The sequence below is a fragment of the Triturus cristatus genome, chromosome 10 (assembly GCF_964204655.1).
Source record: "Triturus cristatus chromosome 10, aTriCri1.1, whole genome shotgun sequence".
Lineage (NCBI taxonomy): Eukaryota > Metazoa > Chordata > Amphibia > Caudata > Salamandridae > Triturus > Triturus cristatus.
The window spans coordinates 1,107,165,314-1,107,186,500 of NC_140593.1; positions in this window are offsets into that span (position 1 = coordinate 1,107,165,314).

Here is a 21,187-nt window from a genome sequence, read left to right on the forward strand (position 1 = left end):
AAGGACTTCTGTTGCTTCTTTCTGCATTTCTTTTTTTTCTTTCTGTGCGGTTTTCCTTCTTTCTTCACATGTCCTATCTCTGTAGGCATAGCTAGAAATTAGCATTTAAAAAACCTTTGAAATTTACTGAAAAAAACATAGGTTTCAGGCACGTTATAGCTAGGAATTAGCATTTAAAAAACCTTAGAAATTCACTGAAAAAACCATAGGTTTCAGGGGCGTTATAGTTAGCTGGACTTTTCAGTCGTACAAAACCATAGAAATTCCCCCGTTATAGTTAGTTCAGCTAACTATAACTCGCGCGCCCGCAATGCACTGCTGATGACGTCACATATTACATCACTCATGACATGGTCAGTGACATCACTCATGACATCACTCATGACATCACTGATGACATCATCCTTGTGATAGAGTGGCAGGCCTCCTCTCCCCCTAATATAACCTTTGATACACACATTCAAAAATAGAAATTACAATTTTCAAAACAATGGGCATACAAATACCAGTTACAACAACCTATTCAGTAATTGTAAGATCCACATCCACATCCACTCATTCACCAACAGTCCTATACAGTCACTCATACATGTACTCACTCATCATATGTACTCATACACCTATACATCCTGTTACACAACGCCACTCATCCATAAATTTACTCACACACATAGTCACTCATGCTAATAAGGAATCAAACATCCGTTTACCTGCATATACAGTTATACACACACCACCACACTTACTTCTATAGAAACTTACACATACTTAGTCTTTTTAACAATCACTTATAGAAACACATACTTATTCATACAGGAACTCTTTCAATCTCTCACTCTCACATAAACTCACTTATATACACCAATAGTCACATATACTAGTTTAAAACATATGTAGTTACTCATAGAGACACTATTGAGACAGTCATTCACTCACTAACACACCCATGCACACACTCATCCACCCATACAGTCCTGCACACATGCTGTCTTCAACACATACAAACAGTGAGTCACTCATTCATGCACCTGTGCACTACGTAATACCCCCCACCGAACCATACAGACATCAGACACTTATACTGATACTCAAAAAACCAACTAATAACCTATATAGACACTCATGTAGCTACTCACCAACCCATGCAGCCTCTTATACACAAAGTGAGAGACTGATACAGATATTTACATATTTAAACATTACTCACTAAGCCATGTATTCACTAAGATACACTTAATCAGTCAGTTATACAATCAATTTTTCAAAAACAAATCATCCATTTAGACACTTATATACCCATTTATTCTTCCATCGACCTTGAGATATACATTTATATAAAACATATGTAATTTTCAGAAAAACACACATTCACTTGATGATGTCATCAGTGATGTCATTTGAGATGTCATCAGTTATGTCATGAGTGATGTCACTGACCATGTCATGAGTGATGTAATATGTGACGTCATCAGCAGTGCATTGCGGGCGCGCGAGCTATAGTTAGCTGAACTAACTATAACGGGGGAATTCCTATGGTTTTGTACGAGTGAAAAGTCCAGCTAACTATAACGCCCCTGAAACCTATGGTTTTTCAGTGGATATCTATATATATATATATATATATATATTTCCACCAATTGCCACTTACTGCCGAATCAACTTGCGGGTGGGTGCCGTTGGCGTGATTGTGGCAATCACAAATAAAATTTATTCACCAACTCCCACCATCGGGGTTTTACAACGCACTCCACGGACTCCACCATTAATTCAAAACTCTTTATTTCGCAGGCAGACCGGTTTCAGCATTCCGCCTTTTTCAATGCCTTGCATGCTGTTTTTAAACGCATCGCCTCGGCTTTAATTTGTCCATTTGTACTCTTCTCTTGTTCAACAAGAGTACCGGTAAGTGATGACGGACTTACATGGCACACATTTAGTTCAATTTATTAGGTCCGCCATGTCATCATGCCTAATACAACAATAGTCTCGTAGGGGCAGATTTATGTTTTACTTGTCCCTCATTTATGCCGCCGTTGCGTCACTTTTGTGACGCAGCAGCGGCGCAAATCCTGCGCCATGGTGCGGGGTATTTACAAACGTGACGCATCTCCCAGATGCGTCACGTTGTAAAGCCCTGCGCCACATGTAGGCGTTCCAGGGCAGGTGGGGGCGTTCCGGCGCAGGAATGCCTCCTAAAAGTGGCTGAGTGAAATCTACAAGATTTCACTCAGTCACTTTTAGGCCCATGCTGCGTCAAAACCCTGCGCCTGCTTGAAGCAGGCGTAAGGATTGACACAGCATTGTAGAGATAGGGCCCCCCAGATCATTGCTGGAGCTGCGTCGTGCTTGCGATGCAACTCCAGCAATGCGCCACTTTTCGGCACAGATGCGTCACGCATCTGTGCCGTTTTTTCCCCATGGTGCGCCGCATTATAAATGCGGCGCATCCATGGTGGCGCAGCTGTGGCGCATAATAACTGGCGCATCCCTGCTGATATGCAGGGATGCGCCAGTCGTCATAAATCTGCCCCTTAGTGAGCAGGGTTGCATGTCGTGATTTTTCATTCAGTGACGGTTTTATACTATAGTAGACACGATCATGCAACCTTTCAATAAACACCACGTTGAAACTCACTCACCACGGGGGCTGAATTGTGGTATGTTCCTCACCCTGCTGTACTCCACTATATCCAGGGGTTCGTCCACAGAAAACAGTTTTGTAACCGCATTCCTGCAATTGAAGTAATTGCTGACTTAGTGTCAATGGGCATCTCTTTCCTGAAAAAGTGGCGGCGGTTCTGGCAGTCACATCAACACTTCCACCAATTGCCACTTACTGCCGAATCAACTTGCGGGTGGGTGCAGTTGGCGTGATTGTGGCAATCACGAATAAAATGTATTCACCAACTCCCACCATCGGGTTTTACAACGCACTCCACGGACTCCACCATTAATTCAAAACTCTTTATTTCGCAGGCAGACCGGTTTCAGCATTCCGCCTTTTTCAATGCCTTGCATGCTGTTTTTAAACGCATCGCCTCCGCTTTAATTTGTCCATTTGTACTCTTCTCTTGTTCAACAAGAGTACCGGCAAGTGATGACGGACTTACATGGCACACATTTAGTTCAATTTATTAGGTCCGCCATGTCATCGTGGCTAATACAACAATAGTCTCTTAGTGAGCAGGGTTGCATGTCGTGATTTCCGATTCAGTGACGGTTTAATACCATAGTAGACACGATCATGCAACCTTTCAATAAACACCACGTTGAAACTCACTCACCACGGGGGCTGAATTGTGGTATGTTCCTCCCCTGTTGTACTACACTATATCCAGGGGTCAGTCCACAGAAAACAGTTTTGTAACCGCATTCCTGCAATTGAAGTACTTGCTGACTTAGTGTCAATGGGCATCTCTTTCCTGAAAAAGTGGCGGCGGTTCTTGCAGTCACATCAACACTTCCATCAATTGCCACTTACTGCCGAATCAACTTGCGGGTGGGTGCCGTTGGCGTGATTGTGGCAATCACGAATAAAATGTATTCACCAACTCCCTCCATCGGGTTTTACCACGCACTCCACGGACTCCACCATTAATTCAAAACTCTTTATTTCGCAGGCAGACCGGTTTCGGCATTCCGCCTTTTTCAATGCCTTGCATGCTGTTCCTAAACGCATCGCCTCCGCTTTAATTTGACCATTTGTACTCTTCTCTTGTTCAACAAGAGTACCGGCAAGTGATGACGGACTTACATGGCACACATTTAGTTCAATTTATTAGGTCCGCCATGTCATCGTGGCTAATACAACAATATTCTCTTAGTGAGCAGGGTTGCATGTTGTGATTTTCCATTCAGTGACGGTTTTATACTATAGTAGACACGATCATGCAACCTTTCAATAAACACCACATTGAAACTCACTCACCACGGGGGCTGAATTGTGGTATGTTCCTCACCCTGCCGTACTCCACTATATCCAGGGGTTAGTCCACAGAAAACAGTTTTGTAACCGCATTCCTGCAATTGAAGTAATTGCTGACTTAGTGTCAATGGGCATCTCTTTCCTGAAAAAGTGGCGGCGGTTCTGGCAGTCACATCAACACTTCCACCAATTGCCACTTACTGCCGAATCAACTTGCGGGTGGGTGCCGTTGGTGTGATTGTGGCAATCACGAATAAAATTTATTCACCAACTCCCTCCATCGGGTTTTACAACGCACTCCACGGACTCCACCATTAATTCAAAACTCTTTATTTCGCAGGCAGACCGGTTTCGGCATTCCGCCTTTTTCAATGCCTTGCATGCTGTTTTTAAACGCATCGCCTCGGCTTTAATTTGTCCATTTGTACTCTTCTCTTGTTCAACAAGAGTACCGGCAAGTGATGACGGACTTACATGGCACACATTTAGTTCAATTTATTAGGTCCGCCATGTCATCATGCCTAATACAACAATAGTCTCGTAGGGGCAGATTTATGTTTTACTTGCGCCTCATTTATGCCGCCGTTGCGTCACTTCTGTGACGCAGCAGCGGCGCAAATCCTGCGCCATGGTGCGGGGTATTTACAAACGTGACGCATCTCCCAGATGCGTCACGTTGTAAAGCCCTGCGCCACATGTAGGCGTTCCAGGGCAGGTGGGGGCGTTCCGGCGCAGGAACGCCTCCTAAAAGTGGCTGAGTGAAATCTACAAGATTTCACTCAGTCACTTTTAGGCCCATGCTGCGTCAAAACCCTGCGCCTGCTTGAAGCAGGCGTAAGGATTGACACAGCATTGTAGAGATAGGGCCCCCCAGATCATTGCTGGAGCTGCGTCGTGCTTGCGATGCAACTCCAGCAATGCGCCACTTTTCGGCACAGATGCGTCACGCATCTGTGCCGTTTTTGCCCCATGGTGCGCCGCATTATAAATGCGGCGCATCCATGGTGGCGCAGCTGTGGCGCATAATAACTGGCGCATCCCTGCTGATATGCAGGGATGCGCCAGTCGTCATAAATCTGCCCCTTAGTGAGCAGGGTTGCATGTCGTGATTTTCCATTCAGTGACGGTTTTATACTATAGTAGACACGATCATGCAACCTTTCAATAAACACCACGTTGAAACTCACTCACCACGGGGGCTGAGATGTGGTATGTTCCTCACCCTGCCGTACTCCACTATATCCAGGGGTTCGTCCACAGAAAACAGTTTTGTAACCGCATTCCTGCAATTGAAGTAATTGCTGACTTAGTGTCAATGGGCATCTCTTTCCTGAAAAAGTGGCGGCTGTTCTGGCAGACACATCAACACTTCCACCAATTGCCACTTACTGCCGAATCAACTTGCGGGTGGGTGCCGTTGGCGTGATTGTGGCAATCACGAATAAAATGTATTCACCAACTCCCACCATCGGGTTTTACCACGCACTCCACGGACTCCACCATTAATTAAAAACTCTTTATTTCGCAGGCAGACCGGTTTCGGCATTCCGCCTTTTTCAATGCCTTGCATGCTGTTTTTAAACGCATCGCCTCCGCTTTAATTTGTCCATTTGTACTCTTCTCTTGTTCAACAAGAGTACCGGCAAGTGATGACGGACTTACATGGCACACATTTAGTTCAATTTATTAGGTCCGCCATGTCATCGTGGCTAATACAACAATAGTCTCTTAGTGAGCAGGGTTGCATGTCGTGATTTCCGATTCAGTGACGGTTTAATACCATAGTAGACACGATCATGCAACATTTCAATAAACACCACGTTGAAACTCACTCACCACGGGGGCTGAATTGTGGTATGTTCCTCCCCTGCTGTACTACACTATATCCAGGGGTCAGTCCACAGAAAACAGTTTTGTAACCGCATTCCTGCAATTGAAGTAATTGCTGACTTAGTGTCAATGGGCATCTCTTTCCTGAAAAAGTGGCGGCGGTTCTGGCAGTCACATCAACACTTCCACCAATTGCCACTTACTGCCGAATCAACTTGCGGGTGGGTGCCGTTGGTGTGATTGTGGCAATCACGAATAAAATGTATTCACCAACTCCCTCCATCGGGTTTTACAACGCACTCCACGGACTCCACCATTAATTCAAAACTCTTTATTTCGCAGGCAGACCGGTTTCGGCATTCCGCCTTTTTCAATGCCTTGCATGCTGTTTTTAAACGCATCGCCTCGGCTTTAATTTGTCCATTTGTACTCTTCTCTTGTTCAACAAGAGTACCGGCAAGTGATGACGGACTTACATGGCACACATTTAGTTCAATTTATTAGGTCCGCCATGTCATCATGCCTAATACAACAATAGTCTCGTAGGGGCAGATTTATGTTTTACTTGCGCCTCATTTATGCCACCGTTGCGTCACTTCTGTGACGCAGCAGCGGCGCAAATCCTGCGCCATGGTGCGGGGTATTTACAAACGTGACGCATCTCCCAGATGCGTCACGTTGTAAAGCCCTGCGCCACATGTAGGCGTTCCAGGGCAGGTGGGGGCGTTCTGGCGCAGGAACGCCTCCTAAAAGTGGCTGAGTGAAATCTACAAGATTTCACTCAGTCACTTTTAGGCCCATGCTGCGTCAAAACCCTGCGCCTGCTTGAAGCAGGCGTAAGGATTGACACAGCATTGTAGAGATAGGGCCCCCCAGATCATTGCTGGAGCTGCGTCGTGCTTGCGATGCAACTCCAGCAATGCGCCACTTTTCGGCACAGATGCGTCACGCATCTGTGCCGTTTTTGCCCCATGGTGCGCCGCATTATAAATGCGGCGCATCCATGGTGGCGCAGCTGTGGCGCATAATAACTGGCGCATCCCTGCTGATATGCAGGGATGCGCCAGTCGTCATAAATCTGCCCCTTAGTGAGCAGGGTTGCATGTCGTGATTTTCCATTCAGTGACGGTTTTATACTATAGTAGACACGATCATGCAACCTTTCAATAAACACCACGTTGAAACTCACTCACCACGGGGGCTGAATTGTGGTATGTTCCTCACCCTGCCGTACTCCACTATATCCAGGGGTTCGTCCACAGAAAACAGTTTTGTAACCGCATTCCTGCAATTGAAGTAATGGCTGACTTAGTGTCAATGGGCATCTCTTTCCTGAAAAAGTGGCGGCGGTTCTGGCAGTCACATCAACACTTCCACCAATTGCCACTTACTGCCGAATCAACTTGCGGGTGGGTGCCGTTGGCGTGATTGTGGCAATCATGAATAAAATGTATTCACCAACTCCCACCATCGGGTTTTACCACGCACTCCACGGACTCCACCATTAATTAAAAACTCTTTATTTCGCAGGCAGACCGGTTTCGGCATTCCGCCTTTTTCAATGCCTTGCATGCTGTTTTTAAACGCATCGCCTCCGCTTTAATTTGTCCATTTGTACTCTTCTCTTGTTCAACAAGCGTACCGGCAAGTGATGACGGACTTACATGGCACACATTTAGTTCAATTTATTAGGTCCGCCATGTCATCGTGGCTAATACAACAATAGTCTCTTAGTGAGCAGGGTTGCATGTCGTGATTTCCGATTCAGTGACGGTTTAATACCATAGTAGACACGATCATGCAACCTTTCAATAAACACCACGTTGAAACTCACTCACCACGGGGGCTGAATTGTGGTATGTTCCTCCCCTGCTGTACTACACTATATCCAGGGGTCAGTCCACAGAAAACAGTTTTGTAACCGCATTCCTGCAATTGAAGTACTTGCTGACTTAGGGTCAATGGGCATCTCTTTCCTGAAAAAGTGGCGGCGGTTCTTGCAGTCACATCAACACTTCCATCAATTGCCACTTACTGCCGAATCAACTTGCGGGTGGGTGCCGTTGGCGTGATTGTGGCACTCACGAATAAAATGTATTCACCAACTCCCTCCATCGGGTTTTACCACGCACTCCACGGACTCCACCATTAATTCAAAACTCTTTATTTCGCAGGCAGACCGGTTTCGGCATTCCGCCTTTTTCAATGCCTTGCATGCTGTTCTTAAACGCATCGCCTCCGCTTTAATTTGACCATTTGTACTCTTCTCTTGTTCAACAAGAGTACCGGCAAGTGATGACGGACTTACATGGCACACATTTAGTTCAATTTATTAGGTCCGCCATGTCATCGTGGCTAATACAACAATATTCTCTTAGTGAGCAGGGTTGCATGTTGTGATTTTCCATTCAGTGACGGTTTTATACTATAGTAGACACGATCATGCAACCTTTCAATAAACACCACATTGAAACTCACTCACCACGGGGGCTGAATTGTGGTATGTTCCTCACCCTGCCGCACTCCACTATATCCAGGGGTTAGTCCACAGAAAACAGTTTTGTAACCGCATTCCTGCAATTGAAGTAATTGCTGACTTAGTGTCAATGGGCATCTCTTTCCTGAAAAAGTGGCGGCGGTTCTGGCAGTCACATCAACACTTCCACCAATTGCCACTTACTGCCGAATCACCTTGCGGGTGGGTGCCATTGGCGTGATTGTGGCAATCACGAATAAAATGTATTCACCAACTCCCTCCATCGGGTTTTACAACGCACTCCAGGGACTCCACCATTAATTCAAAACTCTTTATTTCGCAGACAGACCGGTTTCGGCATTCCGCCTTTTTCAATGCCTTGCATGCTGTTTTTAAACGCATCGACTCTGCTTTAATTTGTCCATTTGTACTCTTCTCTTGTTCAACAAGAGTACCGGCAAGTGATGACGGCCTTACATGGCACACATTTAGTTCAATTTATTAGGTCCGCCATGTCATCGTGGCTAATACAACAATAGTCTCTTACAGCCTCATGCATCAAGCCAAAAACCAGTCGGTAAAATACCGATTCGCTAATAGCTCCCGGTATTGAGTTAAAAATACCCAATCCCAATGCATCAACCCAAAAGCAAAAATCGCTATTTAAGGAATCCTTAAATAGCGATTCCTTAAATAGCGATAGCATTTAAGGAATCCCAAATTGAGATTCCTTAATTTAAGGAATCTCAATTTGGGATTCCTTAAATGCAATGCATGAAAGTTAAAAAATTAGCGAATTCGCTAATACGGGGAGCAAATTACCATGAAGATGAACTGCATGGTAATTTGCTAAAAGTTTGAAAAATGCACTTTTGTGCATTTTTCAAAGTTTCATGTTGTGCACACACATGCCCTTAGAGCATGTGTGTGTGCAACATATGTGCACATATCAATTTCAGGGGTGCAATAGGGTGTCATTTTGACACCCTTGCAGCCTTGAAATTGCATGAGCAATTTGCGAGAACCTACTGGTACTCGGTATTTGCTCATGCAATCTCCAATTCATTCCTATGGGCCTGGAGGCCCATAGTAATGATTGGGATGGCATTCCTTAATTGCTACTCGCAATTTGCTAGTAGCAATTAAGGAAAGTTAAGGAATCGCTATTTGAATAGCGATTCCTACATGCATAGCCTTTTGCTATTCCTTATTAGCGATTCCTTATTTTTCGCTAATAAGGAATCGCAAATGGCATTGTTGATGCATGTGCCCCATAGTGAGCAGGGTTGCATGTCGTGATTTTCCATTCAGTGACGGTTTTATACTATAGTAGACACGATCATGAAACCTTTCAATAAACACCACGTTGAAACTCACTCACCAAGGGGGCTGAATTGTGGTATGGTCCTCACCCTGCCGTACTCCACTATATCCAGGGGTTAGTCCACAGAAAACAGTTTTGTAACCGCATTCCTGCAATTGAAGTAATTGCTGACTTAGTGTCAATGGACATCTCTTTCCTGAAAAAGTGGCGGCGGTTCTGGCAGTCACATCAACACTTCCACCAATTGCCACTTACTGCTGAATCAACTTGCAGGTGGGTGCCGTTGGCGTGATTGTGGCAATCACAAATAAAATGTATTCACCAACTCCCTCCATCGGGTTTTACAACGCACTCCACGGACTCCACCATTAATTCAAAACTCTTTATTTCGCAGGCAGACCGGTTTCGGCATTCCGCCTTTTTCAATGCCTTGCATTCTGTTTTTAAACGCATCGCCTCCGCTTTAATTTGTCCATTTGTACTCTTCTCTTGTTCAACAAGAGTACCGGCAAGTGATGACGGACTTACATGGCACACATTTAGTTCAATTTATTAGGTCCGTGAGGAACTTCGATTTCTGATCGCGATCGAATCGACCCGCCATTTTGTGCTCCGCCGCCATTTTATGTTGCCATCACTCAGGCAGCACGGCGATAAAGTCTATTCTGCTTTTTCTGCAGCCTGGTGTCGAAATACGCTTTCTGCCTCTATTTGCAAAGCTGGTGTTAGGACTAGCCGAGTACACTCATCCCTGTCTGGCTTTCCTAATCCCCGTCTCAACTATCTGTTGGTTCACACTATTCTTTCCTGACCTTATCTTATCGTCTGGCCTTCACTGTCTTCTGCTAGCATTCTCTCGTTTCACAACTGTCCTCCAACACACACAAACTTATCTCGCCACCTGCAAGTTAGTTATGAGTCTGTTAATGAATTAGCTTAAGGGAGGGGTGACAAACATAGTTGGAGGAGAGGTTTTTTCGAGTCATCTGACACTTTTGTTTTCCAATTTCTCCTATTGGTTCTATCCTGTTTTCCAACTCTTCTTATTGGCTCTTTCTTGTATGTTCTGGGAGTGCATTTGGTTAATGTATATGAACATTATATAGTATATAACCCTGTGCGCTACAGAGTGAAGTGGCAGTCTCCTGAGAACCTACTTTGTGAACTTCTAGGATAACTGTACTAGCTGCAGCTAATAAACCTGATCTTCTAATGCCGACAGAGTGTCCCGTGTCTCTGTGTAGCTGAGCAGGAGAACTCCGGAGACTTGGGCGTACCCTGCGCCGCCAGGCCCAAAAGGTTCTCGTTCTTCAACTGGCGCCCACGTGGGGCGGCTTCAGTGGTACCGGTTCTGCCTGAAGGTCGTGAGGAACCACGCAAGAAAATTCCGGAGGGTTCGCAAGCCACATTAAGCGACCCCTGTATGTCGAAAGTGGTCAGAAGGTCTTTTGCAGCGCGGTTACTCCTTCCTGACGGCTACTGGCGACCGCTGCTCTGACTGCCGCCCTGCTTTGGCCCTTCCTTTGATGATGTATGGTAAGGCGAGACAATAGACAGGCCTCTGTTGGTGGGAGAAGAGGTCCTTAGTTAAGTATTTTCGTGGGTCGCTCCCACAATTTTGGTTCTTTGTTTTTCTTCGGTTCTTAGATTTGTCTATTGCAATAAACAAAGCCGAGGGTAAGTACATTTGTGCTGCGTAAACTGAGTTTTACTCCCTTGAAGTTTGTGAACAGTCCGGTGACATCTCGAGATGCCTGGTCTGACTAAGTTTGGAAGAATTTGTTGTCTTGGTTGTAATAGGGATTCCCGACTTGAGGACTCTTGTCCGATTCCTTCGGTTCGAACTCCCACATATGAGCTCTATTCAAAACATGGTATTAGCCCCATTGCCTTTAACGAGACATGGACTCGATACACGAAGAAAGATGGTGTTCTAAAATGGCCAGAAAATGGTAGTTTTGATCCTGATGTGCTAGACAATTTGGAAGCAGTTTTATTCAAAAGAAAAGCCCGGCCGGCAATGTTTGACTCTTTCCGCCTTTGGCGTACGGAAGCCAAACAGAAAGAAATTAAACAAGCAAAACGAGATAGGAAAGCACAGGGTATGACAATTATACAGGCTGCCCAACAGTTTAAAAACGATGAAATTGATAATGCGACTGAAATCGCAGAAAGACAGCATCGTATGGCGATAGATAAATGCTATCCGGTGTTGCCTGTTTCTCCTTCTGATAATAAGAAAGATATAGAAGAAGATCCCCTAATGTCCCACTTATTAAGGTTGCCTCCGCCCTATTCACAAAGTGCCAATGTACCTCAGCCGTTACAGCCTGTTCAGCCGCCAGCGGTACCTCCGCCTGTTCTGGCTCTTCCGCATTTGCCTCCTCCAGTATTACCGCCCTTGCCGGTTTTACCATTAACTTTGACTTCTTTGCCCTCATCTCCTGATCTTAGATCTCCTTTGCCTTCTGCTCCTCCTGCAATTATCGGTTCTCCACCTGTCAGTTCTCCTAATACTTTGTCTCCAATTCTTATGTCTAATTCTCCGTCTGTGCGTAAGCGTCTCACAGACACTGTTACTGGTATTCTATCTCCTTTCTTCGGAGCTTTAAATGTGTCTCCGCCTTTTGCTCGAAGACAGTCTCGTAGTCAGTTCCCAGATTTTGAAGAACGAGAGAAGTTGGACTCTCTTGAACGTAAATGGATCAAAAAGGGTCCACAATACAGTGTGCTTGATATTATGCCTACTTTCTCACAATGGAATGCGCCTACGCAAAGATATGTTTTTAATGCAATGTGCGACACTCTCATTAAAGAATGGGAAGATGTGAGTTTGAGTCCGATCCCACAAGATCTGTTAAATGTTCAGACTGATTTTGATAAAGGACTTATTGTGGGTTCCAAGGTTGAGAAAGCTGTAAGGACACTTATTTCTTATAGATCCTTATTGTTCTCTCAGGCTTTCCTTGATTCTGATCCGTCGGTTAGACTGACGTTGAAAAATTATCCTATGAGAGAGGTTCCTCCAGTATGGAAGGAAGAGGTTGCGGGAGTAGGTGCTAATCCAGCTATTCCTGCTCATTTCCAACGTATATGGGTACATGTCCCTTGGAAGAGATCGGAAGTTTTGGCCCTTAAGCAGACTCTACCGGATCCTCGTAAAAACCCTGCAGGTTATTATAAAGAATTATCACAGACAGTTGATGCTTGCATCATGAACCTAGCAGATATTGATATGCTAATGGGAAATGTAGTCCCACAGACAATATGGGCTAAGATTCGTAGAGAGGATCACACGCAGGAACTAGGTGCTACTTGGGATGTTATAACTACTACAGATAGAGACCAAGTGGGTGGCGCAAAGCCTGATGCTTTGATCTCGGAACTTCCTGGTAGGATTATCACCTTAATGAAAACTATGATGCCTGCATTGAGAGTTAATTGGGATAAACTAGCAGCATGCAAACAAAAGAAAGATGAAAGTTTCTCTGATTTCTTTACTCGTTTCGAGGAGACATTTATCGACCACAGTGGTCAAGACATGGCTACAGAGGGTGGACAGCGATTATTTGTGGATAAATTCGTATTCAATTTGCTTCCCGAGCTGTCACACAAATTAAAAGATTCTGAAAGTTCATGGGCTGTTTCTTCTTCTGCCCAGATATTGGCTACTGCGCAATATTATGAAAACAGAGATAAGGAGGAAAAAGAAAAGCAAGAGAAAAAGACGAAAGAATTAAAAACGAAGGTTCTCTTGCAACAAGCCTATCCTCCACGTTATGTTCAGCCTCAATTTCAACAGCCTCCGCAGTTTCAGAGGTTGTATCAAAAAACCTGAGCCATACATTCCGCGACCTTTGTTAGGACCTAATCAATGTGCCTATTGTAGAGAGGAAGTTCATTTTAAGAATAGTTGTCTGGTTTTATTGCAGCGCAATGGAGCATTATCTGCTCCACGAGGTCGTGCTTGCCTCCAGTCAGCAAACAGAGGTAGAGGTCGGGGTGTGTTGACTCAAGAACAGCGTGCCCTTCCTTCTCCCAATTCCGTGAGCTACTTCGATCAGCAAAATATCAGGTCTGCACAGTATTACAATGAAGACCATTATATTGAAGGCGAGAATGAAAGTCTTCATGGTAACTAGGACAGCCATGGACAAAGTAAGGGAGTTGTGTCGATCCCAGTAGATCAGAATGGACCTTATGTTAACGTCACTACAATGGGTGTTACAGAGCCATTTCTTCTGGATACTGGGGCAATGAGAAGTTCTATCATTCATTCTAAACTCCCTGGGCACCTTTGTCTGGCTTAACGAATGTTTCTGTAGGATTTTCTGGCGCCCCTGTTCGCAATCCAGTTTCTTGCCCATTGCCTATTTCAGTTGGTCCTTATGATTTGGAAGCTCCACTTCTGTTGACGAATGGTTGCGGTGAGAATCTGTTGGGTCTAGACCTATTAAAAAGAATGCATGCTACAATATATTGTTCTCCTTCTGGTGTACATCTTACTTTAGGACAGAAATTGATCTCCCCAATGTATTTGTCCAAAGATCAGTTTCCACCTGAATTACTTTCTCTTCCAGCAGCGCTTTGGGCCACGGGTCCGAACGATGTGGGTTGTCTTGAGATTCCACCTTATGTTGTCACCCTCAAGCCCAATGTTGAATTACCGCGCATCCCGCAGTATAAAATTTCTGCTGAAGGTTCAGAGTGCTCTGCCGAAGGCTTCCACAGACCCAGGTCATTCCATCCGACCAGGCGACTGGGTCTGCACTAAGAACTTCCAGAGGACGAGGAATTTGGAACCCAGATGGCGAGAGCCCTGGATGGTTCTACTCACTACGAGAACAGCAGTTAAAGTCGAAGGAAAGAAAAATTAGATTCACGGTGTGCATTGTAAGAAAGTGGCTTTGCCTTTGCCCTACGATCAATGGGTACGCAGGGGTATTGGTGACTGTGAAAGTGAAAAGATTCCACAATTCGTACCCTTTAGTGATGCACACCTGAATGGGACACTGTCTGAGAAAGAGGACGACGATGTTTTGCAGGAAGCAATACCACCGCATCGTCGCTTGGATACGACTAATCCACGAACATTGTTCCAAAACCAGAACATTCCTGGGAAGGAAAGATACGATTTGAGACCTAGACCAAAGAACACTTAAAAGATTTCTCTCTTGTGTAGTATTCTGTCCCGATTGCAGGGTTACGGTAGGAGTCTCAATCGCGACCTGAGTAGTGGCAATAGGCCTGCAGGACTTGCAGTGTCATAGGACGGCAGACAATCATGATTGAGCGATCGAGGAAGATTGCCGTGAGCATCCATTAGAAAGATGGAAACTACACTAGACAAAAGAGAGAGAAGAGATGAAATGAAGAAAAGATTCTGTAAAATAATGTACAGTCGTTTCAGTATAACTTTATGTGTTATTATATCATTGTGTATTGTTTTGGCGTTTATCGGTTGGATTATTTATGCTCTGCAGCAAAAAGTTGTCTCGTCTTCTTCCTCCCCGTCTTCTTCAACTGTCTCTCCACATTTCTTTCATACTCTTCCTCCACATGAACTCATTAGAAGAACTGAATATTATAACAATTCCTTTGTCCAGCTATTACATCAGCACCAGTTAGTGGTCAATACAACTGACTGTTGGGTGTGTGGACTTATGCCACACACCACAGAGAAAGGAATGCCATATTTAGTTCTCCCGTTCTCTTATGAGGGTTCTGCTTGGGCTTATTTCGTCATTTTCTCCAATGCTTATCAAAGCAAATTCAGACGATCCGTTAGTTCACATGTTAGTGATCCGGATTTTAGTCATAGTTCTTTGATTAAGGGAATGGTAGCTATGGCTAAAATCATGGAATATAGTAAAATCTCCATTGACGAAAGAAAAGCATACACTAACTGGAACGTTACCCAATATATGTCTAGTCTTAGTGATAAAGTTAAGAAAGGAAAGTCCTCACCGATTTGGACTATACCACATCAGGGCAACTTCTGCTTACAGATAAACGATCGCTCTTCTGACACCATACAAAGGAATAACTGCCCCTACACGTACATTTATTCCTCTCAAAACTCGCCTCCTCTAGTGCCGTCTCAAGGCACCTATTTCATTTGCTATAATAGGGCTTATACTTGGTTACCAATGGGTTTCTCTGGTACTTGTTATATAGCTTTCCTTCTTCCCCCTACTTACACCGCTTCCGCAAATAATCATCGAACCAGATACGGCAGAGGGATTATTGATTCGAAGGACACAGCAGGACAAGAGGGAGGAGATTTCTTTCCTTTCTGGGGTCCAATGGCTAACAGCAGAAATATAAGGCAACTAGTCCGTGTCGTAGAGACTACAATAGACATCACTGTAGGAGCCTTAAGTAACATCACGGCAGAACTACAGGCGGACCGTCTTATGACATTACAAAATCGAGTTGCCTTAGATTTTGTTCTTACCGATCGTGGTGGAGTGTGCAAACTCATCGGGTCAAGTTGCTGTATTTTCATACCTAATGACGCTCCGCCAGTATACCAAGCTATCTCCAAGTTGCACATAATCTCTGAGTCTATTCACCAGGACGAAGGAGATTGGTATTTTACGGAGTGGTTTTGGGGACTACTGTCTAAATGGGGTTGGAAAGCATTGACATTTCTTGGTATAATTCTGACCATTGTTTTCTCCTGTTGCCTTTGTATGCACTGTGGTCCCGCTATCTGTGACCTTTGTGCTACTACGTGCATCCCAAAACCCAAACCACAAGTAACAGAAAACATAAGAATGATGTTGCAGCAACAGCTCAATGACCTCATGGCTATCGACATTGACTCAGATTAGCATGAGTCTGGCAAAAGGAGGGTCTGAGGAACTTCGATTTCTGATCGCGATCGAAATCAACCTGCCATTTTGTGCTCCGCCGCCATTTTATGTTGCCCTCACTCAGGCAGCACGGCGAACAAAGTCTATTCTGCTTTTTCTGCAGCCTGGTGTCGAAATACGCTTTCTGCCTCTATTTGCAAAGCTGGTGTTAGGACTAGCCGAGTACACTAATCCCTGTCTGGCTTTCCTAATCCCCGTCTCAACTATCTGTTGGTTCACACTATTCTTTCCTGACCTTATCTTATCGTCTGGCCTTCACTGTCTTCTGCTAGCATTCTCTCGTTTCACAACTGTCCTCCAACACACACAAACGTATCTCGCCACCTGCAAGTTAGTTATGAGTCTGTTAATGAATTAGCTTGAGGGAGGGGTGACAAACATAGTTGGAGGAGAGGTTTCTTCGAGTCATCTGACACTTTTGTTTTCCAATTTCTCCTATTGGTTCTATCCTGTTTTCCAACTCTTCTTATTGGCTCTTTCTTGTATGTTCTGGGAGTGCATTTGGTTAATGTATATGAACATTATATAGTATATAACCCTGTGCACCACAGAGTGAAGTGGCAGTCTCCTGAGAACCTACTTTGTGTACTTCTAGGATAACTGTACTAGCTGCAGCTAATAAACCTGATCTTCTAACGCCGACAGAGTGTCCCGTGTCTCTGTGTAGCTGAGCAGGAGAACTCCGGAGACTTGGGCGTACCCTGCGCCGCCAGGCCAAAAAGGTTCTGGTTCTTCATCCACCATGTCATCGTGGCTAATACAACAATAGTCTCTTAGTGAGCAGGGTTGCATGTCGTGATTTTCCATTCAGTGACGGTTTTATACTATAGTAGACACGATCATGCAACCTTTCAATAAACACCACGTTGAAGCTCACTCACCACGGGGGCTGAATTGTGGTATGTTCCTCACCCTGCCGTACTCCACTATATCCAGGGGTTAACTTCAATTGCAGGAATGCGGTTACAAAACTGTTTTCTGTGGACTAACCCCTGGATATAGTGGAGTACGGCAGGGTGAGGAACATACCACAATTCAGCCCCCGTGGTGAGTGAGTTTCAATGTCGTGTTTATTGAAAGGTTGCATGATCGTGTCTACTATAGTATAAAACCGTCACTGAATGGAAAATCACGACATGCAACCCTGCTCACTAAGAGACTATTGTTGTATTAGCCACGATGACATGGCGGACCTAATAAATTGAACTAAATGTGTGCCATGTAAGTCCGTCATCACTTGCCGGTACTCTTGTTGAACAAGAGAAGAGTACAAATGGACAAATTTAAGCGGAGGCGATGCGTTTAAAAACAGCATGCAAGGCATTGAAAAAGGCGGAATGCCTGCGAAATAAAGCGTTTTGAATGAATGGTGGAGTCCGTGGAGTGCGTTGTAAAACCCCATGGAGGGAGTTGGTGAATAAATTTTATTCGTGATTGCCACAATCACGCCAACGGCACCCACCCGCAAGTTGATTCGGCAGTAAGTGGCATTTGGTGGAAGTGTTGATGTGACTGCCAGAACCGCCGCCACTTTTTCAGGAAAGAGATGCCCATTGACACTAAGTCAGCAATTACTTCAATTGCAGGAATGCGGTTACAAAACTGTTTTCTGTGGAGTAATCCCTGGATATAGTGGAGTACGGCAGGGTGAGGAACATACCACAATTCAGCCCCCGTGGTGAGTGAGTTTCAACGTGGTGTTTATTGAAAGGTTGCATGATCGTGTCTACTATAGTATAAAACCGTCACTGAATGGAAAATCACGAAATGCAACCCTGCTTACTAAGAGACTATTGTTGTATTAGCCACGATGACATGGCGGACCTAATAAATTTCACTAAATGTGTGCCATGTAACTCCGTCATCACTTGCCGGTACTCTTGTTGAACAAGAGAAGAGTACAAATGGACAAATCCACATTTAAAGCACCATGCCCCGCACCGATTGGTTGAGGCACTGCTGACAGTCTGGTGAGGGGAGTGTCCCGAACTCGGAGCTCCCGAGTTCGGGACACTCCCCTCGCCAGCCTCGTACATATATATTGCAGAGTTTGAACTGGTGTTCTTCAGTATAGTCTGCGGTATAGTCATATAATTCTACATCCTCCTATTTTTACAATCTATGTGCCAGATGTACAACCATAGTAAATTGCGACTCGCAATTTGCGCTCGATTGCGACTCGCAAATTGCGAGTCGCATTTTACTATGTACTACAGTGTCAGAGACACTGATTACGATTCCCAATGGGGTCGCAAAATGCAAGGCTCATTAATATTAGTGAGCCACTCGTATTTTGCGACCCCATTTGGAATGGCTGGCCCTCCCAGGGATGGTGGCCTGCTGGACTCAGCAGACCCCCATGTCTGGGACTGCTTTTAAACAAAGCAGCTTTTTTTAAAAAAATGCAGCCCGTTTTCCTTAAAGGGAAACGGGATGCATTTAAAAAAATAGAAATTAAACTTTTTCAGTTCATTTTTAAGGGCGAATCACAAAATTGTGTTAGTACATGGTCATACCAATTTTAGCATGCTCAAACGGGTCACTAACCTGTTTGCGCATGGTGGAATTGGTCATACATCTGGCCCTATATTTTGAACATTTTTTTTTTTTTACTTTTCTCTGCACCTACTAGATCTTGCTGCAGAATCTCAAAACCTCTTTAGCTTAACTACAATAGATACATGTAAATATCCATATGCCAGCATGCCCAGCTGAAGGCCATCAGAGATGCCATCAATTACGTAATTTAACATGGCATACGTGATGTAATATGTGAGGTCATAAGCAGGGCCTGTGGTGGCACATATTATAGTTATCTCAGTTAACTGTAATTGGTGAATAGTTTCATATTATTGCAAGGCCTAACTATAAGGTCACTTTACCCTATGCTTTTTTAGTGAATTCTTAGTTTTTTATGTCAGCTAAAATCTTAGTACCTTACCTAACTATAATGTCACTTTAACCTTTTTTCAGTGAATGTATGGTGTTTTTGTATATCATATTCACCTGCCTCACTTTTCACAGCTTTTTACTTTGTACCTCTATCTATCTATCTATCTATCTATCTATCTATCTATCTATCTATCTATCTATCTATCTATCTATCTATCTATCTATCTATCTATCTATCTATCTATCTATCTATCTATCTATCTATCTATCTATCTATCTATCTATCTATCTATCTATCTATCTATCTATCTATCTATCTATCTATCTATCTATCTATATAGTTCAAGAGAATGTAAACTATCATTACTGCCATCGCAGACACAACTTCATATAAAATATACCACAAAGTATTTAAAAATATCTACTTAGAACAGTGTACACTCTATGCAACAGATGTCAAAAAAGACACTTTTGCTAAACATTACCAAGATCTGAAGGTGATAACATCCTACTACCTGCACCCTTTATACTGTTGTGAAAACTTTACAGATAGCCCATCTTCTCAAGCAAAAGAAGGACATGTATATAGGTTGTGGACACAAGATTTTAAGGTATGTAGAATTTGTCATGTTGACACAATTCTGTCTAATAACTCAAGGCTGCGTACAAAAGTGAGTATCTACTATATAGAATCTTACTCCTGTTGAAAACGTTATCTGCGATACCCAATAACTTGTACAGAGCATAATGAAAACAAGTTTTCAACTGTCACCTGGACACTACTCTTGAATACAAAGATTTATAATGTGTTCAATACCTCTACACCTTTATGGTGCAATAGGACATGTGTTTGTAAACATTTAAACCCATTATCTGGACCCATGCTGTACAAAATTAAGTAGACAAGTAAAAGGGTACTTACCCACCACTATGTAACCTATAAAACAAACTAGCCCACTCTTTGGATGATGTCATCAATGATGTCATTTGAGAAGTCATCAGTGATATTATACAGCTTATACTTTCCAAAGTAAAACTGTGTTTTTGTTGGACAACATAAACATCAGAACTGTGCAAGACTGATTCCACGCACACTGTTTGGGTATGTTGGCCAAAGACTTGCTACCTCACACTGTACCCTTAACCTTACAAGATAACAAATGGATGTGCAACCTCAGAACATGACAACCCTGCCTCCCCAAGATAATTATGGTAACAGATGTAGAACCCTTTTGCTTAGTTACTGATGCATACCCGAAGAGACACACAAGAAGAATGCAGTAAAGCATTTCAATATTTAGTAAAGCATTGTGATTTTGAAGTAAAATACTTGTGCTGCAATGATCAATAGAAGGAAATAGAATATTGTGATTAGCGTTATGACAGTGGTGAAAAAGATAAACAGTTTGACCACTTTGCTTATTACAGAGAATATATGCTTGCATAGAAGTACTGTAATATATTGTACCCCTACCTAGAGCATCATAACCTATCATGTTAGGGTGAGTGAATCGGCAAAACCTCTGTAGGGTGAAAGAAGACCCCATAACCTGTGGGTAAGTGTCACCAGGCTTCCCATCTTGGTAGAGAGCTGGGCAGCATCCCTCGCATGAGGTAAACAGGAATCAGCTGGCCTGGAATTCCACCATGCATCAGCCTCTCAGTGTCAGTGAAATGCTGCTCTGCCAAAACCCCAGTCAGGCCGCTATTGTTTTTTAGTCTATTATGATATCTCTGTCGACAAAAGGCCAAAACAAATTACAACAGTATGGGCCTCATGTAGGTAGCGAAATACCGGTCGGTAACGGCCGATTTTCGGTAAATATGCCGTTACCGACCGGTATTCAGACAAGTGAGATGTA